General features: G+C 37.6%; 2 long non-coding RNA genes across 2 annotated transcripts in view; one reads left to right on the forward strand and one right to left on the reverse strand.

Moving 5' to 3' along the window:
• LOC118153549 (uncharacterized) overlaps nucleotides 1-23,369 on the forward strand; it is a 57,660-nt gene that overhangs the window by 31,998 nt on the left and 2,293 nt on the right. The window contains exon 4 of the long non-coding RNA XR_004742764.2: nucleotides 19,316-19,415. This is a non-coding gene — a long non-coding RNA (uncharacterized LOC118153549). The remainder of the gene's footprint in view (nucleotides 1-19,315; nucleotides 19,416-23,369) is intronic.
• The window catches only part of LOC118153550 (uncharacterized), a 168,334-nt gene that overhangs the window by 30,739 nt on the left and 114,226 nt on the right, over nucleotides 1-23,369 (reverse strand). The gene's annotated exons all lie outside the window — the stretch shown is intronic.

Genomic DNA, 23,369 nt, shown 5'->3' on the forward strand with positions numbered 1-23,369 from the left:
CTACATTCTCTCTTATTTTTTTCATTATAAAAGTGATTTTCCTTTTACTTAAGCATGGTAGGAGGATGAGCATGGAGCAGAATTAATGTGGGGGTGCAGGGTTTGGGCCTAAGGTTTCCTCCCACCTCGGGTTGGCACAAACCCAGATACTATCTTGGCCCAAATCAAATCAATAATGAAATGACAGGCATCCACATTAATTTTCCAGATGGCATCTAGATAGAGTACTTCACTAACACACTAGAACAGTAGGTCTCACCCTTCACCGCACGTTGAAATCACCTGGAGAGTTGGAAAAGAATCCCAGGCCTGGGGCTGACACCCAGGAGTCTCATGTAATTGGTCTGTAGTACAGCCTGGGCTTCAGGGTTTTCCTAAAGCTCCCAGCTGATTCTGATGTGCAGCCAGGGCCGAGAACCACTGCCTTATTATCAAATCTAAACTTTTTAATGCATTTTAGAGGTGCTCAATGACAGGCAGTTATAAAACTAATCCTAAAGAACATGTGGAAATGCATATATAAGAGTAGTGACCTGTACTAATATTCTAAGCAGTGTGGGTAGAACAGAGAAGCAGCTGGCCTGTATAAAGAGAACAAAGTAATAATACACAGGAAAACAAAGTGACACACCCAGCAAGAGCAGACCAAGCCCAGAAGAACAGGTAGAAGAGGAAGTGTGCCCACGGAGTGCCTACTCTATTAGGCATTTTACTGACATTCTTCTGTTATGTTTGAAACGTTCCATGGTGGTGTGTGTTATCAACAGCTATCACTATCTACTTTACAATGAGGAGACTGACTCAGAGACATTGTATAACTCCCCCAAGGTTAGCCAGGGCCCATGCTTGCACTAAAAGTTCAGGTATGTCCAAAACTCACACTCTGTTTTGTCCAGATTATTAATGAAATTACTAAGAAAAGATTTGAAATGCATCAGTGTGACAACTCCTTCCCACTAGAGAGTTAGACACTTGTTCTTATCATGTGCTTGACCTCAGTTCATTGTCTACTTTTCAGTCTGGACAAGGCTAGGAAAATATACACAAATTTGATGAATAAGATGATACAATATCATGTTAAATTTAGCTGTGCTTACTCAGAGTCACTATTTGAACAAAAGATTTTATAATTCTACTATGAAGATGAAATATACCAGGTTTTCTTCGTGCATTATAAAGGTGCTTTATTTATAACTTAGTGTCGATCAGTTCATCAGTGCTGAACTTTTTCTTATCATTTGAAGGTTTGGTCTGTTAACCTCATTTAAAAATATAAGGGATATGTTCTCAGGGCTGCTTTTCTTCCTGAAACATTTTTTACCTGCTGTTCCCCATTGCTCTGAAATTGCCTGTGCCTACAGGCTAGTTAAAAAATGATTTTGTCCATTTGAACACAAAGATTGTGTTTCTTTCACTTTTTTCAGCATCCTTGGATTTATGTCATTTTGATCTCATAATTAAGTGCCAGATGCTTTCAAGTGAGTCCTTTTGTACTCTTTGTAAATACATATTTTATAAGTCTTTACGCTTTCCTGACTTACAAATTAATTTGATATCTAAGCCCCCATGGTCTCATCCATCTCCTCATTTGTAAATGTTGCTTCTCAGCAGCTCTTTTCCCTGGAAACTTTCTAAATACAAATTCCTTTCTTGGTTTGCTCTTTCTCTGTGACAAGTCACAATTTATCCTGGTTTCTCTTTCCCTTATCGTCTTTCTGCAAACCATATACCTACAATCTGAGCCTTTTTGTTCCATGCCTTTTCTGTCTCATTTGTTCTGTGCAGTATTGGTTCAGTTCTTGGCTCTGTGCTACAAGAGATCGTATTTTGAGCTCCTTTCATTCTTCTTCTTCAGAGAAATAGAAGCAATTTAACTTCCCCAGCTCTGATTCATAGGCGCTTTCACCTGCTTGGGGCTTTTGATGTTCTGTTGCTCATTTGATTCACCACATAATTGAACATTCCCAAATTTACTTCCTGGCCATCTACTTTCTTTGTCAGGCAGTATATTTCCATAATGTCTTTCAACACCTAACAGACATTCAATTCAAAGGGGAACGCAGAGGACGAGCAGGGATGGGATGAAGCCCCCCTCCCAAGCACTGTCTTTTTTGATTGGTTGGTAGTCCAAAACGGCTCCTGGAAGCTGGTTGTCAAAGTCCCTGAGCTAAAAGCAAGAAACGACTGGACAAAGAGATAATTTCTCTTCCAGAAAAAACCTTCAGGAATCAAGCCAGGAAAAAATAAGTGCCACCATATTTAATAGCTTAACCCCAGGGGGAAGAGTAAAAGGAGTAAGAAAGGTGGATGAATTGCCAGAACCTGGCTGAAAGCCAATCTATCGCAGGATTCAACCTTAGTATTCAACCTTCTGTGAGAGGCAAAAAACAAAAAAAGGCTGAGCTATAAACAGCAGCACTTTGAGCTGCATTCCTCATTTAGCCCTCAACATCCCACATCCTCATTATCCAAATAAAATTATCAAGATACTTTCCATCTTAGAAATTCCATCTGCTAGGTTTTAAGTGTAGGAGATAAAGGTCCCAGGGAGCACTGACCTTTAGAAATATAAATACAAAGAGAACCCAACAAAAACAAAAAGGCCTAAAGAACAAAACGTGATTAGAGGCAAGATGGTCCAAAAGAAGGTGCCATAACAGTGCCAAATTCTGCACTGATGCAAGGTCAGATAAGAAAGTGATTTGGGGTTTCTGGATATAAGGTGCTTCATGGATGCCATCAATGTCATCATTCCTGATTTTGCTGGATATGAAAAATGAGGCTGTGTAGAGAGGGCACAGTCTCGAAAGCACTGTGTTTGTGCATATCAATTCTCAAACTAATTTTCACAGCTCATTTTTTAAGAAAATCAATAAAATACTCCTTAAGTTATCCAATGCATTACATACCGTGGTGGAAGCAGACAGTTAAGCCCAAGCCCTCACCATCAACAACTGTTGCTACCACAGTCACGTGATAAGCACCCTTAGAAACCTCTGACGATTAAATCACTGGGAAAATGAGGTGCACAACAAGTTTGTTCTCAAAAGAAATATGTTGCCATTTTGACAACTATTATGCAAAATGTGAAGCAGCATGAAGTATATGACAATTGTTTTTGTTTTCAGCAAATGTTGACTCTAATTGTGTTAGATGTAGTTAATAATAGCATAGTTCTCTGAACAGAGAGAAGCATATTGGCACAAAGGAATGCTTCTATTAATCAGCAGATTGAAATGATCATTTCAGACGTTTGTTTAGAACATTTCATTAGCATCTAATAGAGGGAAAAATGTAAACTCTAAACGTATTTTTCAGCAATCCAAACAGAAGTTTTCATCAGATTCTACTTTTGAAGACGGAACTATATGTTATTGTTGTTTTAAGAGCTCCATAAATCTTAATGTCTATGTATCAAGTTGCTTAAAATGTCAGGTGACCTCCCAGAACCCAGCAAAGGTGACAGCAAAGCCTGCTTCTGTCTCTCAGATGTGCCCTTCACCCTCTGTCATAAGATGTGGTTTGGTACAGTCATACATTGAAAATTTGAGGAGTGGAATGTTGCACTATAAAAGAGGTATTTTTCTGCTTTTTGTTGGGAATGTCCATTTTTTAATTAGATTGAAGTCTTCTCCATCTTATTTTCCCCTGGTGCTAAGCCAGTTATGCTATCAATAAAATTTCAAAAGATTATTTGAGCTGGTATTTATCATTGCTATATTAACTGAAGACCACACAGGAATATATAGTGATTTCTTAATTGTCCAAATTGGCCAAGTTGGCCAAAGGCATTATCTGGTAGCACTACATTATTTTATAAAATTATTTGACAGTTCCATGATTATATCACCAAACTGAAAAGATCCTTAGGATAGAGGCAATGGTTAACAAAGAGACATGTAATAACTGCTTACTAAATGTCTGTTAATGCTTTCACTTTTTCTCAGTGGTTTCATGTAACTCTAAGTCTTTAAGTTAAACCTGTAAGTGTAGATTTGCATGAATTTGTAAAATTAATACAAAGAAGTTTTGTATACCCTGTACTCGGCTTTAACCAGTGGTAAAATCTTGCAAAAACTACATTACAATATTATAACCAAGATATTGAAATTAACACTACTAGTCTTAATCAGATTTTCACAGTTTTCCTTGGACTCTGTTGGGTGTATATATGTGTATCAAGTTCATACAATTTTATCACAAAAGTAGGCTCATAGATCCACCACCTTGGTCAAGTTACAGAATAGCTCCATCACCAGAGGGAACGCCTGTATTGCTCTTTTTTAAAACCACACCCACCTAACCCCCACTCCTTCCCACCACTAATCTGTCCTCCATTGCTGTCATTTTATCATTTCAAGCATGTTATATAAATGAAATTATATGATATGTAACATTTTGGGATTCGCTTTATTGGCGTAATTCCATCAAGACTGATCCAATTTGTTGTATGTTTCAATAGGTTGTTCCATTTTACTCCTGAGTGATATTTTTCTAGACTAAATGCTCAAAAACACTATTGCTGATACTGAGTTGTATGATAATTGAATGTTTAGTTTACAAGAAACTGTCAAACTGTTTCCCAGAGTAGACTAACTGTACCACTTTTAATTCCCACCAGGAGTCTATGAGTGATCTAGTTTCTCCACATCCTTTCACAACATTTGGTGGTGTCATTTTTTTTTTAATTTTAGCCATTCTGATAGGCATATAACATTATCTCAATGTGGGTATAATTTCCATTTCCCTGGTGGCTACTGACACTGAGCATCTTTTCAGCTTATTTGCATTTGTACATTCTCTTTGGTGAAATGCTTTTCCTGTTTTCTTTTTCATTTTTCTAATTGGATTCTGTTTTTTGTTGGTGGTGGTCAGTTATTGTTTTTTGCTATTAAATTTTAAGACTTATTTATGTACATGATTCTAATTTAGGTACTCTTTGGTTTAAGCCACTGGAGAAACTGTAGTTGATTCAAATCTAGAATTGTAGATCTTATATCTTTGAAAGAGCCAACATATTATCTGGCCAAATCTCATCTCTCACAAATGTTTTCCTGCCATTTTGTAGGAAAACAAAATGGTTTTTGCACAACCTCTCACAAGTAAGGTTGGCTATGTTCACTTAGCAGACAAAGCAACAAACTAAGCAGCCATACATGGTTTGCCCAAGTCAAACACAGAGGATGAAGAAGCGGTTGAACTCTCCACCAATGGGGAAATCAGCCACCCTTCCTAGGCCTCAGAACTTCACCTGCAAAATAAGCCACTACTACTAATGCTCTCTACCTCCAAAGAAATTAAATCCAATTGGCAAATCAGAAGGTTTATAATGCCATTTATTCCCAATTCCATAGTGACACTTCCCAAGCAACCAATGTCATCTGTTAGTGGTGGTAGAGGTGACCTGCTTTTGTCCTGGCCCAGCTTTATGATCATTACTATAATTAGATACAGTGAATGTTCATGAGTAGCGGAGCTTCTGTTCTGCAGTTAATGTTTATACCACCGATTAACACTGACTGTTCTTAGAATACAACAACCAAGCATTTTCAGGTTCTGAGAAATGAAAAGAAATGCAGTGAAAGGTGGAAGAGTTGGAGGAGGGACTGGTGTACTTCTTCGTTTAATGCTACTCCATCTGCAGGCACCAAATAAAAAAAGATCCCATTACTGGAAACAGAATGTGAGAAGGCCTGGGGCCATAGATGTTGAATCTCAGGCCAGGCAAGAATATCAGACACACCCAGAAGAAGAGGACACTTCTTCTAAAAGGACCTTCATCTACCTTTTTGTTTCCTTCCAATGAGTCACCCATCTCTCACAGTAGGGCAAGTACAACCAAAAGAAACTCACTGTTCCCCAAGTAATGCTGATTGAAGTGATGAGCTGTGGGACACTTCAGTTATCTTTTAAAATAACAGAAATATTTCAGATTCATTTGCTAGCTGGTTAAACACTGAAGGATTTTGCCTGCGGGCCTTGACCACTAAGCCAGCACTTTCCCTGCTGCATTAGTTTTCAATTGCTGCATAACAAATAACCACAAACTTAGTAGCTTTGAACAACACACATTTTTTATCTCACAATTACCATAGGTTGAGAATCCAGGCATGGTTTAACTAGATCTTCTGCTCTGGTCTTCCAAGGCTAGAGTCAAGCTGCCAGCCAGGCCACATTCTCGACTGAAATTTTTGATTGTTCTTCCAAATTTCCGTTGTTTTTGGAAGATTTCAGTTCTTTGTGGTTGTAGGACTGAGGCCCTTAGCTCCTGGAGGCCAGCTGCAGTTCCCTGCAACATAGTCTTCCTCTTAGGCAGTTCACACAATGGCTATTTGCTTCTTCAAGGCCAGCAAGAGAAGTGCTCTCCAGCCCTCTAAAGTGGAGTGTTATATAATATCACATAATTATGGGAGTGACCTCCCATCACCTTTGCCATATTCTGTTGGTTAAAAAGCAGGTCACAGATTCCATCTGTAGTCAAAAGGAGGGAATTATACAAAGGATGACTCATTGGAGGCCACCTTAGGTTATATCTGCCATACCTACTAATTTTTAATTATGAAGGAAAGAAAACCTCTTTCCTTCTAAACATTTGCGCAAGAAAATCAAGAACTCAAAGTGAAAGGAACGACAGTAAGATTATTTTAAAGACAACAGCTGTTCAACTGTCTTCCAGCACTTCAGGCTTTGAAAAATGCAATGGGTAGGGAAGAATCAAGAAACCAATACAAATACTCAGGGACTTGTTAATGGCACGCGAGGTATCTCCTGTGGATCAGCATCAACAGTGAAAACAATGACAAATTTTCACTCATTGTTTGCCTGAAGAAAACAGTATAGTTCAGTGACTATCTTATAGAGAAACAAATGTTTTCCTGCCATTTTGTAGGAAAACAAAGTGGTTTTTGCACAGGATTAAAGAATTATGTTTGACAGTTACCTTGATAAATACTTCGAGATAGTTCTGGTTCATCCTCTAAGACATTCCCTCCAATCCCAGTTTTTCGACATTATCATTTTTTTCTTTCTCTCAAATCCCAAAACAAATACAAGTCTCTTTCTCTTCCACCTACATAATATCAAGACGATAGTAATGCTACTTAACGAAAACTTATATTGCATGGACAGGGTAGAAAAATGAAAATTATGTCTCAATATGCACCAACAGCCTTCTCCTTCCATCTTACAGGAAAAAAAAATCACTGATATCATCCAGAAATGATTCTTCCCAAGAAATTTCTCCATGCTTTTTTATCTAAATAATAAAAAAAAAAAACTTTAAATTTTCTTTAGAGAAGTTCCAATGTCATTATTTTCAGTCACTCATTCTCACAGTTTCAACCATTAGTGTACATGTCCTCCAAGTGAAGTAGCCAGAATAAACACTTGATCATTTCCACCATTTGTAAGACCTCACCATATGTGTGTATTACTGATGGCGCAAGAGAAACATAGCCAAAGGAAAAGCTGCTCTCTTTCCTTCTGCATTCCCTATTGTTACTAAAAGGGCCATCCTCCTTTCAGTTTCTCATACCAAAAACCTGTCATCTTCACTTTGTACCTCTCTGTAACCCCTCCAAATCCTGCCATCTCAACCTCTTTAGTTTTAAAGGCATGCACCCTGGACTTTCTACTCTCCTTGCTACTGCCTCAGCTCCTGCCCACCTTCCTCATTCCCTATGGCAGAGAAAGAGCTTCTTTCTTCTTTCTGTCCCCTTTCTGATCGATTCCACACACTGCTCCCAACATGGTCTTTTTTAAACATTTTATATCATGGCATGGACCTGTTATAAAGCAGCCAGCAACTCCCTGAAACATGGAAAATAAAATTCAAACATCTTGGTGGGCATTCAAAATTTTCCAGAATATGGTGTCTCTTTACACTGCTAGCACTGTCTTCCTTGATAATGACACTGCCATGAATATGGTGTCTCTTTACACTGCTAGCACTGTCTTCCTTGATAATGACACTGCCATGCTGTCACACTAATATGTCTATTCTCACATTGCTATGAAGAAATATCCAAGAATGGGTAATTTATAATGAAGGGAATTTTAATTGACTCACAGTTCCACATGGCTGGAGGGGCTGCAGGAAACTTACAATCATGGCAGAAGGCACATCTTCACAAGGCAGCAGGAGAGAGAATGAGTGTCAGCAGGGGAAATGCCAGGTGCTTACAAAACCATCAGAGCACATGAGAACTCATCATCACAAGAACAGCATGGGGAAAACTGCCCCCATGATTCAATTACTTCAATCTGGTCCCACCCTTGACACTCGGAGATTATTACAATTCAATGTGAGATTTGGGTGGGGACACAGAGTCAATGGCTATCACACCCCATCACAGCCATTTACTTATCAATTTTCAACCTAGCTCACCTAATTTTACCTTCCCATGCCTTACATGTTATCACTGCCTAGAATTCCATATGCATCCATGCTGATACTAGAGTTCTCTTCTTGTAGCAATTATTTTGATAGCCATCGATACATGCTTCCTGAAGCTTCCTAGATTTTCTCATCTGTATCCTGACTTTGGGAGGGAATGTAAAGCAATGGAGTAGTATGTCCATGCTACTCCTCACTAAAGTGAAGGAGCTTCCTTGCTTTCTGTGTGATGTCATCAAGAAGTCTTTGACTAAATAAAGGTTATTTTTTTCAGAAACTTTCCTAGGAAACCAATCTTCAAAATTCAGCCATCCACTAAACATTTTTGTTTTTTGAGATGGAGTCTTGCTCTGCTCTGTCTCCAGGCTGGAGTGCAATGGTGCAATCTCGGCTCACTGCAACCTCCACCTCCTGGGTTCAACCAATTCTCCTGCCTTGGCCTCTTGAGTAGCTGGGACTACAGGCACATGCCACCATGCCCAGCTAATTTTTGTATTTTTAGTAGAGACAGAGTTTCACCATGTTGGCCAGTATGGTCTCAATCTCTTCATCTCTTGAACTGCCTGCCTAGGCCTCCCAAAAAGCTGGGATTAGAGGCATGAGCCACCACACTCAGCCCACTAAACATTCTTTAGCCTTTCCATAATGTTGCAAGAATGAATTGTAGCTGTTAAGCAGACAAATACATAAATTTTGACTATAGGGGGCTCAAGGTCTACAGGAAAAACAGATAAATGGCAACTATAATTTCATGTGATAAAAATCTATAATAGATAGTAAATGTATCAAAGACTAGAGTATTCTGATCAGAGATGGGGAAAAGGAGGTGACAGAAGGCTTTACTGAAGAAGTGACATTTAAGTTGGCCTCAAAATGCTATATACAGAATAATATTTTTGAGCCCTTATTATATGTCAGGCACTATTCACAGGCACTTTATGGTACATATGTTTCTTTTATGTGACACTTATAACTACCTTATGGGATACTGTTATCCCATTTTACAGATAGGAAAAACTAATGAGGCTCACAGAGGTTGAACAACATATCCCAATGCACACAGTTAGTGAGTGGTAGAGTTGTAATCAATACTGTGTCGCTAAATCCACAGTCCAAGCATTGGTCACTGTTTCAGTCAGAGCTCTAGACTAGACCAACTGAGTTGTCAACTTTCTCCAGTTCAGCCTCCCCGCAAATTCAGATGCTGAGTTTAGCACTGGACGTTTCCTCACAAAAAAAGTACCCTGAAACACAAGTAGTAGGTGGCAACATATACTTTACTGGAAATTTCACTAAGAAAATTTGGAAGAAGGTCACACAGACATCCCTCAACTCAAATCTCTAAATTTCCCATTAGATGTTTCTACGCTTCTAGGTCACTTGCCATGCAGCCGCCATCTAGGTGTGTCTCCTCCTTTCCCTTCCCTCCCAAAACTCTTTACTAAGGCCACTCCTCTCTTCTTCCTCCTCTGATATACAGAGCTATTCTCCTTATGCACATGCGAAACCATCAGAGTCATCAATCAAATAAAATGACTTCTCATTAACAGCAGTGATCTTTATTAAAATGAACTCTATCCGCAAACCTCAAAATCAAAATTCTTGAACTTACCTATCATAGCTACTACAGAATATTTCTTTCCCCAAAATGCTATCACCAAAAGGAACTCTGGTAAATAAAATTTCCTCCATAGCTGTACTATATGAAAATGAGTTTTATATTTTCAAATCTATGAATGTGATTTTTCTCTAATGCATTTATGTATATGCAACTTTTCAGCCAGATCTAGGCAGGAAGATAAACTATACTACTGTTAAAACAGAAAGATTCTAACAGAGATGAGTAGGCTGAATGGGTATTAAAGGTATGAGAAGGCAAAGGGAACAAACACAGAGGCCACACAAAGACATTAACTGCAGGAAGCAGCTGCCCCCATAGGGCTGGGAGAATAAAGGAGAAACGCTGGAGTGATTAGAATTAGAAGTTCAGAGAGGAACTCAGGAGCCAGGATTCTGACCTTGGGGAAGTGGTGCTAATACAGCTTGTTCTGGAAGTGTGGAAAGAAACTCACAACCAGAACCATCTACCACTGCTCAGTTTAGAGGCTCATGCTGGGGCACTGTGGCAAGGACACAAAGCAAACGGGAAAGAGTAAGTCCCTTCTCCTGCCTTCAAGTCTTCCTCTAGTGCCCATATTAAGAAAAAGAGAAATGAGCTTTGCAGAGTCACACCACTACAAAGCCAAGTAGAACCAGTGTCCAAGGGTCACCAATTCAAGAGAAGCCCAGATCTGGCATTCATCCGAAGAGTCCAGTAAAGATCCAGAGGACATCGTGTCATTTCAAGCGTGGCAGGCCAGGTCTCACTAACACAGGCTTCTGTAACAACTGTTTTAGTACTGACTGAGTGGTTAAGTTAAATATTAAAAGCCCGTGCTCTTATACAAAGGCTGGCTTCTAATGAAAGTCCACCAAGAGCTTTATTTAGCCTTTCCTGGGCCTTAAAGCATGACAAAATCATGAAGGAATTCTTAACAACACATTTAGGATTAAACAAGTTTTATTGGAGGCCTCAAGAAACTCCCCAGGCCTCCACAGACAAGTTTACTGGGAGTCTGAAGGAACTCCCCAAACTTCCATGATCTAGCAGGAGACATGATAAGGGTAATCACCCCAGCACCTGAACCCGTTTAGATTAAGACAATTTACTAAAGCTCCGGAGGAAGGTCTTCAGGACTCAGACTTTAGTTATAGATTAAAAGAAATTAATCACTTATATCTTTAGACAAATGCACACTTACATGTAGACATATAGCTTAGAAGGTATACGAGCTCTGGAAAACTTTGTAAGTTTGAGTTGGTCTGGTGATCATTTTCTGGCCTTCTCCCTGTAACTGGTTGCAGAAATAAAAACTCTCTTCCTCCCCAGTTCATCTGCATCTGATTATTGAGCCACCAGAAATAACAGCCTGATCCTCAGTTTGCTCTGGGAACACAAGGACTCCATTACCATCCACCTCATCAGGAGGCTTCTTTTGTTTCCCTACCTTCCTCCCTCTCTTTTTTCTTTTTTTACTTCCTCCCTTCCTTTTCTTTCATCCTTCTCTTCATCTTTCTCCTCCCATCTCCTTCCGATGATACCATATTTTTTATTTGACCTTTAAAGTTTAACTGAGCTATATAATAAACCAATCTTTTTTTTCAGCTCTGGCTGCAGTTTCTAACCTACAACTTTACATTATCGTAGGCTATGCATGTGCAAGATAAGGAGCAATATATATTCATTCTGTAAGTAAATTAGCCCCCAACAGGAAGTCTAACCTACATCTAAAATGAACTAATATTTCCCTTAATGGAAGTGGTAAAATTGAAGTTGGATGAATCACAAAACAGTCTCAATTCACAAACGTTTTTGATGTTTGAATTTGGAAATAGATTTGGCTGCAGAAGCTGGCATCCCTACCACTGTTCTGTGAGCTACATCTGTCATAGCGAGGGAAAGATGAGGAGGAGACAGTGATTAACATGTGGGCTAGAATTCCAGAAAATATATTAATATTAAAAACCCAATGAAACCTAGAAAATTAGAAAATGAGGTTTAAATTTTAAAACTTTGTCTTACTCTTTTTTCCCTTGGAATAACCTTTCTCTTCCATATCACCTATTTCCTATAGTTTTTCCTTTCTTTCCTACCATCCCATGTGATCATACATTGAGATGATTCTTTTCATTTTCATATGTCTTTTTCTAATTGAAGTTTAATTAACCAAAGGTAAATTGCATAGATCTTAGGTATTCTGTTTGGTAACTTTTAAGTATTGTATATACCTATACATCAACTACCTGAAACAAAAATATTTACAACATCCCAAAAAGTTATTCTGTGCGCCTTTTCCAGTCAATTCCTGCACCCACCTTCCATAAACCTCTTTCTTCTGTCACAACAGTTTAATACATATTTTGTCTAACTTTGGATCTCATAAATGGGAACCATATAGTATTTATGAATGGGGTCTGTTTTTGCTTAACATGTTTTTAAGGTTCATCCATGATATTGTGTGTTTCCATAATTCATTTCTTTTCATTACTAAGGAGTATTTCACTGTGTCAGGAGATCAGTTTATTTCCCATTCTTCTGCATGTTGTTTCTAATTTGACATTATGGATAAAACTGCTGTAAACATTACTGTTCAACTCTTTTCATGAACATATGTATTCATTCTCTTAGGTTATTACCTAAGACTAGAATTGCTGAGCTCATAGACAGTTTTTCACAGTGGCTATACCATTTTACACACCAGTTACCCTTCATCTTCACCACTTGATCTTTTTCATTGTAACCATTCTAATATGTGTGCAATGGTTTCTTATTGTGGTTTAAATTTGCATTTCCTGGTAACTATATGTTTTACCTTTTTCTGTTTATAGGTGATTCATTTATTTCTTTTGTGAAGAGTCTGCTCAAGTACTTTGCCCATTTTTAATCAGAATGTTCATCCCTTTGGACACTTTGTAATTGTTGATTATAGATTCTGAATACAAGTCCTTCATCAGATACGTGTTACAAAAATTTCTTAGTCTGCGGCTTTTCTATTCACTTTCATAATAGTACCTTTGTTATGAAAGTTTCATCTCATTTATTTTTGTATGTCCCACATGTATAGGTATCTCCCTCTCCATTCTCCCCTGCTCCTCTCTCTCTCTTTCTCTCTCTCTCTCCTTCAGAACTTTGGACTTGCCCTTGGTAGGTAGTGCCTGTTCACCATCCCCATTGCCCCCACCACCCCCACCATGGCGGGGGGGGGGACAGTAGGCAGGCCCACAGGTGCTGAGAGCATCTCTGTGTTTCAAGCCTTTGAGAATAAGTTACTGCAGTTCTCATGACGCAGAATAGGGGTTGGCAGAGGAGATCCTGGAAGCAGCTTCCCCTAGAGTCTAGGAGTGTCTAATAGAATTTATCAAATTTTAAAATATGCTTAGTGCTTTTTGCTTCCAATCCAAGCCATTTCTCCCTACCCCAAAGTTATTCTTCTATACTTTCTTCTAGAATTTTTATGATTAGAGGACTGTGTTTAGGTCTATAATTTTTTATGTCTGGAACCAAATAGAGGGTGATTTTTCTTTTCTATGCAGATGTTCAGTTGTTGCAGCAATATTTATTGAAATGATTTTTCTTTCACCATTGAATTAATGAGGCATTTTGATAAAGAATAAATTGACTGCATATGTGTAGGCCGAATTCTGGAGTTTCTGTTTTGTTCCATTTGTGCATTAACTACCCTTAACCCAGCTCTGCATTGATTTGATGACTATATAGTAGGTTGTGACATCAAATGATATGGTATAAGCCCTTCAACTTTGTTCTTTATTCAAAATTATGTTGGTATTCTGTGTTCTTTGTATTTTTGTAGTAAACTTTAAAATTACATTTTATGAGTCTCAAAAAAGTACTGCTAGAATTTTGAAAGGGAATGCACTGAATCTATACATTAGCATATGGAGAATGGATGGACACGTGAATAATGTTGAGTCACTCAATTCATAAATATGGAATAGTTTTCCATTTATTTTGTACTTATTTTTCTCAGCAGTGTTTTGTTTTGCGGGGGTTGTCTTTGTTTTTGTTTTTGTTTTTGAGATGGAGTCTTGCTCTGTTGCCCAGGCTGGAGTGAAGTGGCGCAATCTCGGCTCACTGTAACCTCCACCGCCTAGGTTTAAGCTATTCTCCCACCTCAGCCTCCCAAGTAACTGGGATTACAGGGGTGTACCACCAGGCCCAGCTAATTTTTGTATTTTTAATAGAGACAAGGTTTCACCATGTTGCCCAGGCTGGTCTAGAACTCCTGACCTCAAGAGATCCACCCACTTTGGCCTCCAAAAGTGCTGGGATTACAGGTGTGAGCCACTGTGCCCAGGCTACTCAGCAGTGTTTTTTAGGTACCGTGTGAAGGCCTTACACATCTGTCATAAATATATTCCTAGATATTTAATAGGTATTTAATGCTTTTGGACGCTATTATGAATTATATTATTTTCATTTTCAAATTGTTGATTTTTTCCATAATAACCTTATATTTTATGACTCTGCTAACATTCCCTTATTAGTTCTAACAGGATTTTTGTTGACTGATAGTGTTTACTATGTACACATGCTTCCCATGAATACAAAAGTTTAGCATGTTCACTATGCTAAATTCACTTATTAGTTCTAGTAGAGTTTTAGAGGATTTAATCCTGTAGTGTTTGCTATGTATGCAATTATGTCCCCTATTTTATTTTTTCTTTTTTTGTTTTGTTTTGGTTTTTTTTGTTTTGTTTTTGAGACAGAGTCTCGCTCTGTCGCCAGGTGCCAGGCTGGAGTGCAGTGGCACAATCTCGGCTCACTGCAACCTCTGCCTCCTGGGTTTAAGCAATTCTCCTGCCTCAGCCTCCCAAGTAGCTGGGACTACAGGCCCGTACCACCATGCCCGGCATATTTTTGTATTTAAGTAGAGACGGGGTTTCACCATGTTGGCCAGGATGTTCTCGATTTCTTGACCTAGTGATCCGCCCGCCCTGGCCTCCCAAAGTGCTGGGATTTAAGGCGTGAGCCACCACACCCGGCCTTATTTTATTTTTTCTAATCATTACACCTTTTGTGTTTTATTTTTCTTGCCCCCAATATAATGTTAAATGGGAAAAGCTGACATTCTTTGTGCTTCGAAGCAAGAATGAATTTAGTGTTCTGCCAGTTAAGTGTGATGTTAGGTTTTAGTGCTTTTGTCTTGCGGATGCCCTTTATCAGCTGGAGGAAATTTTTTCAACTCCTAGTATGCTCAGAAGCATTGAATTTTGTCAAATGCTTTTGCTGCATCTGTTGAAATAAGTGTTATTTTTCTCATTTATTCTTTTAATGTGATACTTAACATTGATTTCTTTTTAAATGTAAAATCAGCCTTGCTTTCTTGGAATCAACCCATTTGATTATTTATTATCCTTTTAGAACATTGTTAGGTTTAATTTGCTAATATTTTGTTAAAGATGTTTGTGTATATTCATGCAAGCTGAGTGCTTTCAAAAAAGCACTCAAAGCTAATATTTTGCTAAAAATGTTTGCATATATTCATGCAAGATATCTGAGCACTGTCAAAAAAGATAATTTTTGACAGACTTTATTATCTACATTATGGTTGTTTTACAAAATGAGTTGGGAAGTGTTTTCTTCTATTTATTTTCTCATTAGCATGTTTCTTCAGTCACAATTTGTAGAATTCATTAATAAAGCCATCTGAGCCCAGAGTTTTCTTTGTAGAATGGTTATTGATTAAACATTTAATGTTTTTAATGATATAGGAATATTGAAGATTTTTCTATTTATTCTTTTGACAGTTTTTAGTAATTCATGTTTTTTAAGAATTTGTCCTTTTTAATCGACACTCAAATTTATTGGTACAAAGTTGCTCAAAATATTCTTTTTTTAACATTAAGACAATCTGTAGTAATATCCTTTTCAGTTTTAATATATTTATATTTTTCCCTCTTCTTTCTTAATTTTTCCAGAAGTTTATTAATGCTACTAATCTTTAACATTCAACTTTGACTATATAGGTTTCCTCTATTGTCTCTCTTCTATTTCATTGATTTTTGCTCTTATTTTTTTATTCATTTGAACTTAGCTTGGGTTTAGTTTGCCCTTTGTTTTTAATTTCTTAAGGTAGAAGTTTAGACCATGGGTCTTAGACTTTAGTCTTACAGAGTTTCTAACATAAATATTTAATTGCTGTAACTTGCCCTCTAAGCACTTTCATGTATGAATTAGTTCTGGATTTTACAGCCTGTTTAATTTATATAGTCTAACTTCAAATAATAATATTTAGATAATAATTTAGTTATGTAGCCAACCTGGAAATTAATTATATATTATATAACTTTATTTAATGTAACCTTACAACAGTATAATTCCATTTATCTTCTGTCACTCTTTGTGCTAGCTTGTTTTATGTTTTACTTCTATATGTTATAAACCACACAATACCTTATTTTTTGCATAATCATTTTAAAAATAAATGTATTTGTATGTGTACATAAAATGAAGTTATTAAAATATAGTTCCTTTATATTCCCCAGATATTTACTTTTTCTGGTGCTTTTCATTTCTTCCTGCATATCTGGGATTCCATCTTGTCCATATTTCCCATCAATCTGAAATCATTTTGTGTACTTCTTATGATGCATTGTGCTGGATGGAGACGAATTCTTTCAGCTTTTGCCTATGAATACTTTAAGTTTCATATTTGAATATTACTTCACTGAATATAATATTCTAGGTTGACAGAGCATGTTTTTTCAGTGTTTAAAAGGCATAATTTATGTTTCTTTTGGTGTATATTATTTCTGGTAAGAAGTCACTAGTAATTGTTCCTCTGTATGCAAAGTATTTTCTCCCTCATAGCTGCTTTTAAAGTCTGCATTTTAGCTTTGGTTTCTAGCAGGTGGTCTATGATGTACCTAGGTGTTGCCTTCTTTATACTCATTCTGCAGATTCCCTGAGATTCTGAAGTACTCACTGTATTGTTTTCAACTCTTCCTGTCCCCAATTTTAAGGACCTACTCACAGCACTCAGTGAAGACCAATGAGGAAGAGTGGGGTTGGAGGGGGTGGTAGATCAGTATCATCTGAATCTAGGGCTTTTATGGATTCTAATCTGTCACACCAGCCCACACACAGCTGTTAAAAATTTGTTAAAATTAGTCTGTTTTTTCTTATCTTCTGTATGGCAGATCCTCCTCCTCCTCCCTCTGTCTCAGTCAGGATTAAGAGCCACTATGGATGAATTCTCTCTTAGGAAGAGTTTGCTACTTTCTAAAATCCAGTTTATTTAGGTTTCTTTGTGCCCTTGGCTTAATATTTTTTTAATTATAATTATGTAACTTATTCATATCATTTTAGTTTTTTAGAGTGAAAGCAAAATTCTGTTGCAAGTTTGCTCACCAGAACAGAAATAAGTCCATCATGAGATTTATTAAGCTATATCCCTTACCCATATCCTCAGATGCCTTGAAACAAGCAGGGAAAGAAAGAGATTCTGAGATCATAAGTGTTTTATCCAAACTGTTAATATATGAAAAGATACTATTTAAATTATTGCATCCTTCTAAGTATACCAAACTAAATATTTCTCACTACAGAAGGCAGCAGGTCATTAATCAAAAAATGAACTATTCCTCTGAGTATCTGAGTGAAATGTAAACAAATTTGTGTCCCCACTATACTACCAATTTATTTTAAAATATTATAATTTCTAATACTGATTGTGAATTAATATAGATGTTAGGAGAATGGTCTCTGTAGCTGACCCAACATCTAAAAATCCTGGCTCCTTCACTTTTTAATTTGGTGATCTTTAATAATTTGCTTAACTATTGTTATATTTTCTCATGTGTAAAACAGAGGTAATAGTATTTATTACTCAAGTTTGTCTATGTAAGCCTCTCAGAAAAGTCTCTGTTACTCATTGTGTATTCACTAAGGGCTATTGTGATGTTAAGGATGATTTGTCAGGAGTTATCAGAGTTATTACCATCATCCCCGGTCACCACCTTCAAGCAAATAGGCCAATTGATTGGATGGTGCAGACCAAGAAAGATGACAGGAAGCTCCTGTTAAAGGAGGGCCTCCAATTAGCCTTAACTAGCTAATTATAATGATCGTTAAATTCTGCAAGATAAGTTCGTTTCATTGGTTAACTAACAAGGCAGTACCTGAATACTCCTTTTGACTATCCATACATGCACAGGAGAGAACAAGAGAAGCAAGTAAAAATTCCAGATGTTGTCCTATCTGCACCTGCCCATTTCTCATTACAGATGTTCCTCAACTTACAATGAGGTTATGCCCCAATAAACCCAACATAAAGTGAAAATTTTGTAAGCTGAAAATACATGAAAAACACCCAACCTCCTGAAAATTACAGCTTAGCCTAATATACCTTAAAAGTGGTCTCTCAGAGACTCTGAACTTGCTGTTCCAGCTCCACTCTCTCTCAAATCTTCACCACAGCTGCCAAAATTACCTTTCTCAGACAAACAAGTCATCACGTCACTCTCTTGCTAAAAGACCCTCAAAAAGACTCTACAATGATTTCTCACAATACTTACATAATTCAAAACAAAAGCATTATAAAAGAAAAACTTCCAAAATGTTTATTTATCACACTATGGAGAATGTTTGATGCCCATTCCTGATGCATTTGTCTTATAAAGAGAGCTCAGTTAGCATAACTCCATTTACTTACTTCACCTCAGAGAGGGAAGCCATCAGCATAGCTGGTCAATTTCAGAAAGCAGGGCATGCTTGACTCCGCTCCATTCCATAATCCCCTCCTATAAGGAACAGGAGTGCTTGACACATCCTGCAAGCTTTAATTTGCAGGGACTTGCCCAAAGGAAAGAGGTCTGCCCCACCCCACACCACTGGAACTGGGTTGCTGTGTCAGCCCAATTCTAGAATTCAGGTAGGAGGTCTACTCGACTCTTATACTAAGGTACATTCCTCTAAACTAATCTCTTTCTTTCTCATCTTGGGGGGATAAAGGTGCAATAAAGGTGATTTTTAAAATAAATGTAATATTTTGGGCTTTTTTGTAATAAAGGTGATATTTTGGGCTTAATCTTACCTTTGGTTTTATTTCTCAAATTCATTAAAATTGTTTGAGAAGAAAGGTGGTATGTATTAGGGTAATGATAGTTATTATACAGCTTTGTATATGTAAGGCACTCAGAGAAGCTTTTGGCATATACGAAGACATTAACAAACGATATGAGGATAATGAAGATTTATTGGGAGCTTTATCTGAGTTGCTATCATCACACATTATCAGCTTCAGGCAAACAGCCAGTTGGAAGAATGAAGAGTATTCTCAGTTGAGTTTCTGTTCACAGGTCAGACAACCGGCAACTAGAAGACAACTGGAAAAGACGGACACATCCTGATGTGGGAACTCCTTCTAACTGCACTGTTGAACTGCTCCTGTAGTCTTGTGTAAGATTAAGTACTGGGTCCTAAGATCATACTAACACCTAAGACAACTGCTTTAGGGACCAAGGACAAGCTTCTTAATTTCATGGGTATAATTGGTGCTGGGCTAACCATATGTGTCTCACAAACTCTTTGAACCCTTAAAAGGTCAAGCTCCTGGCACATTTAGCATTCATTAAACCAATACAACTTCTGAGGTCCTGAAGGAACCATACCAACTCCAAGAAGGCGCATCAATAGGATGGAGATGCATAAGAAATTGCATCTCCCCAGATATCAGCAACTTCTGTGGTAGGCTGGAAAGAATAAGACCTTTACAGGAATGATTTTTCAAAATCAGATTTTGGACTTTTGACTCACAAAGCCATAAGAATTTGATGTGGGACTTCAACATTCAGATTTAGGGAAATTCTATGTTGCTGGCATTTTATTATTGGAGGGTCTCTATAAACTTTATTATAGAACTATCTTAATATTGTCATTCAGTCTCATTGAAGACATTTGTAAGCTGTGTTGGAGCTGAGACTTCCACCTCAAATCCCAAAACACCAAATCGGAGAGAATTTTGAGGTTAAAAAAAAGCCAAGAAATACAAATAATCAACTCCATTCTATATAGAAATAATGATTTTGTGGGCTTTTTAACTAGTTGAAAGTTAAGATGGTGGTATTTCAATTCACCAGTATGAAGAGAGCTGACACTTAGGAAAACAGCAACTACCCTGGAAATGTTATAAATTCTCAATATGGCTGTCAAGTTATGTTAAGTGAAATAACTCAGAAATAGAAACTCAAATACCACATGTTCTTGCTATAAGTGGGAGCTAAACAATGTGTACACATGAGCCCAGAGTGTGGAATAACAGACTTTGGGGATTAGGAAGAGTGAAAAGACAGTAGGGAAGTGAGGGAGAACTAGGTATTGACAGACGTATCTCAAAACAATAAAAGCTATTTATGACACACCAACAGCCAATATCATACTGAATGGGCAAAAACTAGAAGCATCCCCTTTGAAATCTGGCACTAGACAAGGATGCCCTCTCTCTCCACTCCTATTCAATATAGTACTGAAAGTTCTAGCCAGAGCAATCAGGCAAGAAAAGGAAATAAAGGGTATTCAAATAGGAAAGGAGGGAGCCAAATTGTCTCTATTTGCGGATGACATGATTGTATATCTAGAAGACCCCATCCTCTCAGTCCAAAATCTACTGAAACTGATAAGCAACTTCAGCAGTCTCACAATACAAAATCAATGTGCAAAAATCACAAGCATTCCTATACACCAATAACAGACTTAAAGAGAGCCAAATCAAGAAAGAACTGCCATTCACAGTTGCTACAAAGAGAATAAAATACCTAGGAATACAACTAACAAGGAACTTAAAGGACCTCTTCAAGGAGAACTACAAACCACTGCTCAATGAAATAAGAGAGGACAAAACAGATGGAGAAACATTCCATGTTCACGGTTAGGAAGAATCAATATCATGAAAATGGTCATACTGCCCAAAGTAATTTACAGATTCAATGCTATCCCCATCAAGCTACCAATGACTTTCTTTACAGAACTGGAAAAAAACACCTTAAACTTCATATGGAACCAAAACAGAGTCTGCAAAGCCAAGCCAATTCTAAGCAAAAAGAACAAAGAGAGAGGCATCACACTACCAGACTTCAAACTATACTACAAGACTACAGTAATCAAAACAGCATGGTACTGGTACCAAAACAGAGTTACAGACCAATGGAACAGAACAGAGGCCGTGGAGGCAACACCACACATCTACAACCATCTGATCTTTGACAAACCTGACAAAAAGAAGCAATGGGGAAAGACTTCCCTGTTTAATAAAAGGTGTTGGGAAAACTGGCTAGCCATGTACAGAAAGCAGAAACTGGACCTCTTCCTGACACCCTACACTAAAATTAACTCCAGATGGTTTAAAGACTTAAACATAAGACCTAACACCATAAAAACCCTAGAAGAAAATCTAGGCAAAACCATTCAGGACATAGGCATAGGCAAGGACTTCATGACCAAAACACCAAAAGCATTGGCAACAAAAGCCAAAATAGACAAATGGGACCTAATCAAACTCCACAGCTTCTGCATGACAAAAGCCACAGTCATTAGAGTGAATCGGCAACCAACAGAATGGGAAAAAATTTTTGCAGTTTATCCATCTGACAAAGGGCTGATATCCAGAATTTACAAAGAACTCAAACAGATCTACAAGAAAAAAACAAACAAGCCCATTCAAAAGTGGGCAAAGGATATGAACAGACACTTTACAAAAGAAGATATACATGAGGCCAACAAACATATGAAAAAATGCTCATCATCACTGGTCATTAGAGAAATGCAAATCAAAACTACATTGAGATACCATCTCATGCCAGTTAGAATGGCAATCATTAAAAAATCTGGAGACAACAGATGCTGGAAAGGATGCTGAGAAATAGGAACACTTTTACACTGTTTGTGGGAGTGTAAATTATTTCAACCATTGTGGAAGACAGTGTGGCGATTCCTCAAGGACCTAGAAATAGAAATTCCATTTGACCCAGCAATTCCATTACTGGGTATATATCCAAAGGATTATAAATCATTCTACTATAAGGACACATGCACCCGAATGTTCACTGCAGCACTGTTTATAATAGCAAAGACCTGGAACCAACCCAAATGCCCATCGATGATAGACTGGACAGGGAAAATGTGGCACATATACACCATGGAAGACTATGCAGCCATCAAAAACGATGAGTTTGTGTCCTTTGTAGGAACATGGATGAACCTGAAAAGCATCATTCTCAGCAAACTGACACGAGAACAGAAAATCAAGCACCGCATGTTCGCACTCATAGGTGGATGTTGAACAATGAGAACACATGGACACAGGGAAGGGAGCATCACACACTGGGGTCTGTTGGGGGGAAGTAGGGGAGGGACAGTGGGGGGTGGGGAGTTGGGAAGAGATAGCACAGGGAGAAATGCCAGATATAGGTGATGGGGAGGAAGGCAGCAAATCATGCTGCCATGTGTGTACCTATGCAACTATCTTGCATGTTCTTCACATGTACCCCAAAACCTAAAATGCAATAAAACAAATAAATAGTAATATTAAGGGATTACTGAAATAAAGTCAATCTGAAAAAGTTTTAAACAACAACAAAAAAAGAAGAAATTACTTAATGATATAACGTACATCATTGGGTAATAGTTACACTAAAATCCCAGACTTCACTACTGCATGCTATATCCATATTGTTACAGAATTTATGACCCTTAAATCTGTTTAAAGTATTTAAAGACAGATAACTGATTGAGAGATAAATGACAAAGAAAAATGGATGGCCAGTTTCACTGAGAATAAGGAAGAGAAAAAGATAGAAAGCAAAATGAGAAAAAAGGTAAGTTCCTAAAGAGAGAGGTAAGAGAATAACAGGAAAATACCTAATCAATCCATATTATTGTTTTTTAAAACAATTTTGGGGTGATAATTTTAGAAAAGTAAATGATTAGGAGAGAGAGAGAAAAAAGAGGTCATTCTGTGAGTGAAAATCAACCAACAGATGGTGCCAGCACAGATGTTAATGTTGTAAATAGCCTGATGCTTTAGGTACCTATAGAAATGACCCCTCTTGTTGACAGTGTAAGTCATGGAGGACAAGACATGACAAATCCAAGAACTTCTATTGTTAAACTCATATATTTCCTAAGCTGGAAAACACTATAGGACAGAGAGAGGCTTTGTTTGAGTCTCATGTCGGTTATGATGAAATTCGACTTACTTCTTTCTGGGATTTCATGAATTTGTACAGGTTTGGATCATTTCCTAGCACCTGTCATGTAACTTACATAGGGTGTATAATGAATAGAGAGAGTTCAGTCTTAAAGTGCACAGTCCTAGGCAGGGAGGTTTTTGAATTCCTGAAGGAGACAGCTAGAATT

Source organism: Callithrix jacchus, chromosome 1 (assembly GCF_049354715.1).
Source record: "Callithrix jacchus isolate 240 chromosome 1, calJac240_pri, whole genome shotgun sequence".
NCBI lineage: Eukaryota > Metazoa > Chordata > Mammalia > Primates > Cebidae > Callithrix > Callithrix jacchus.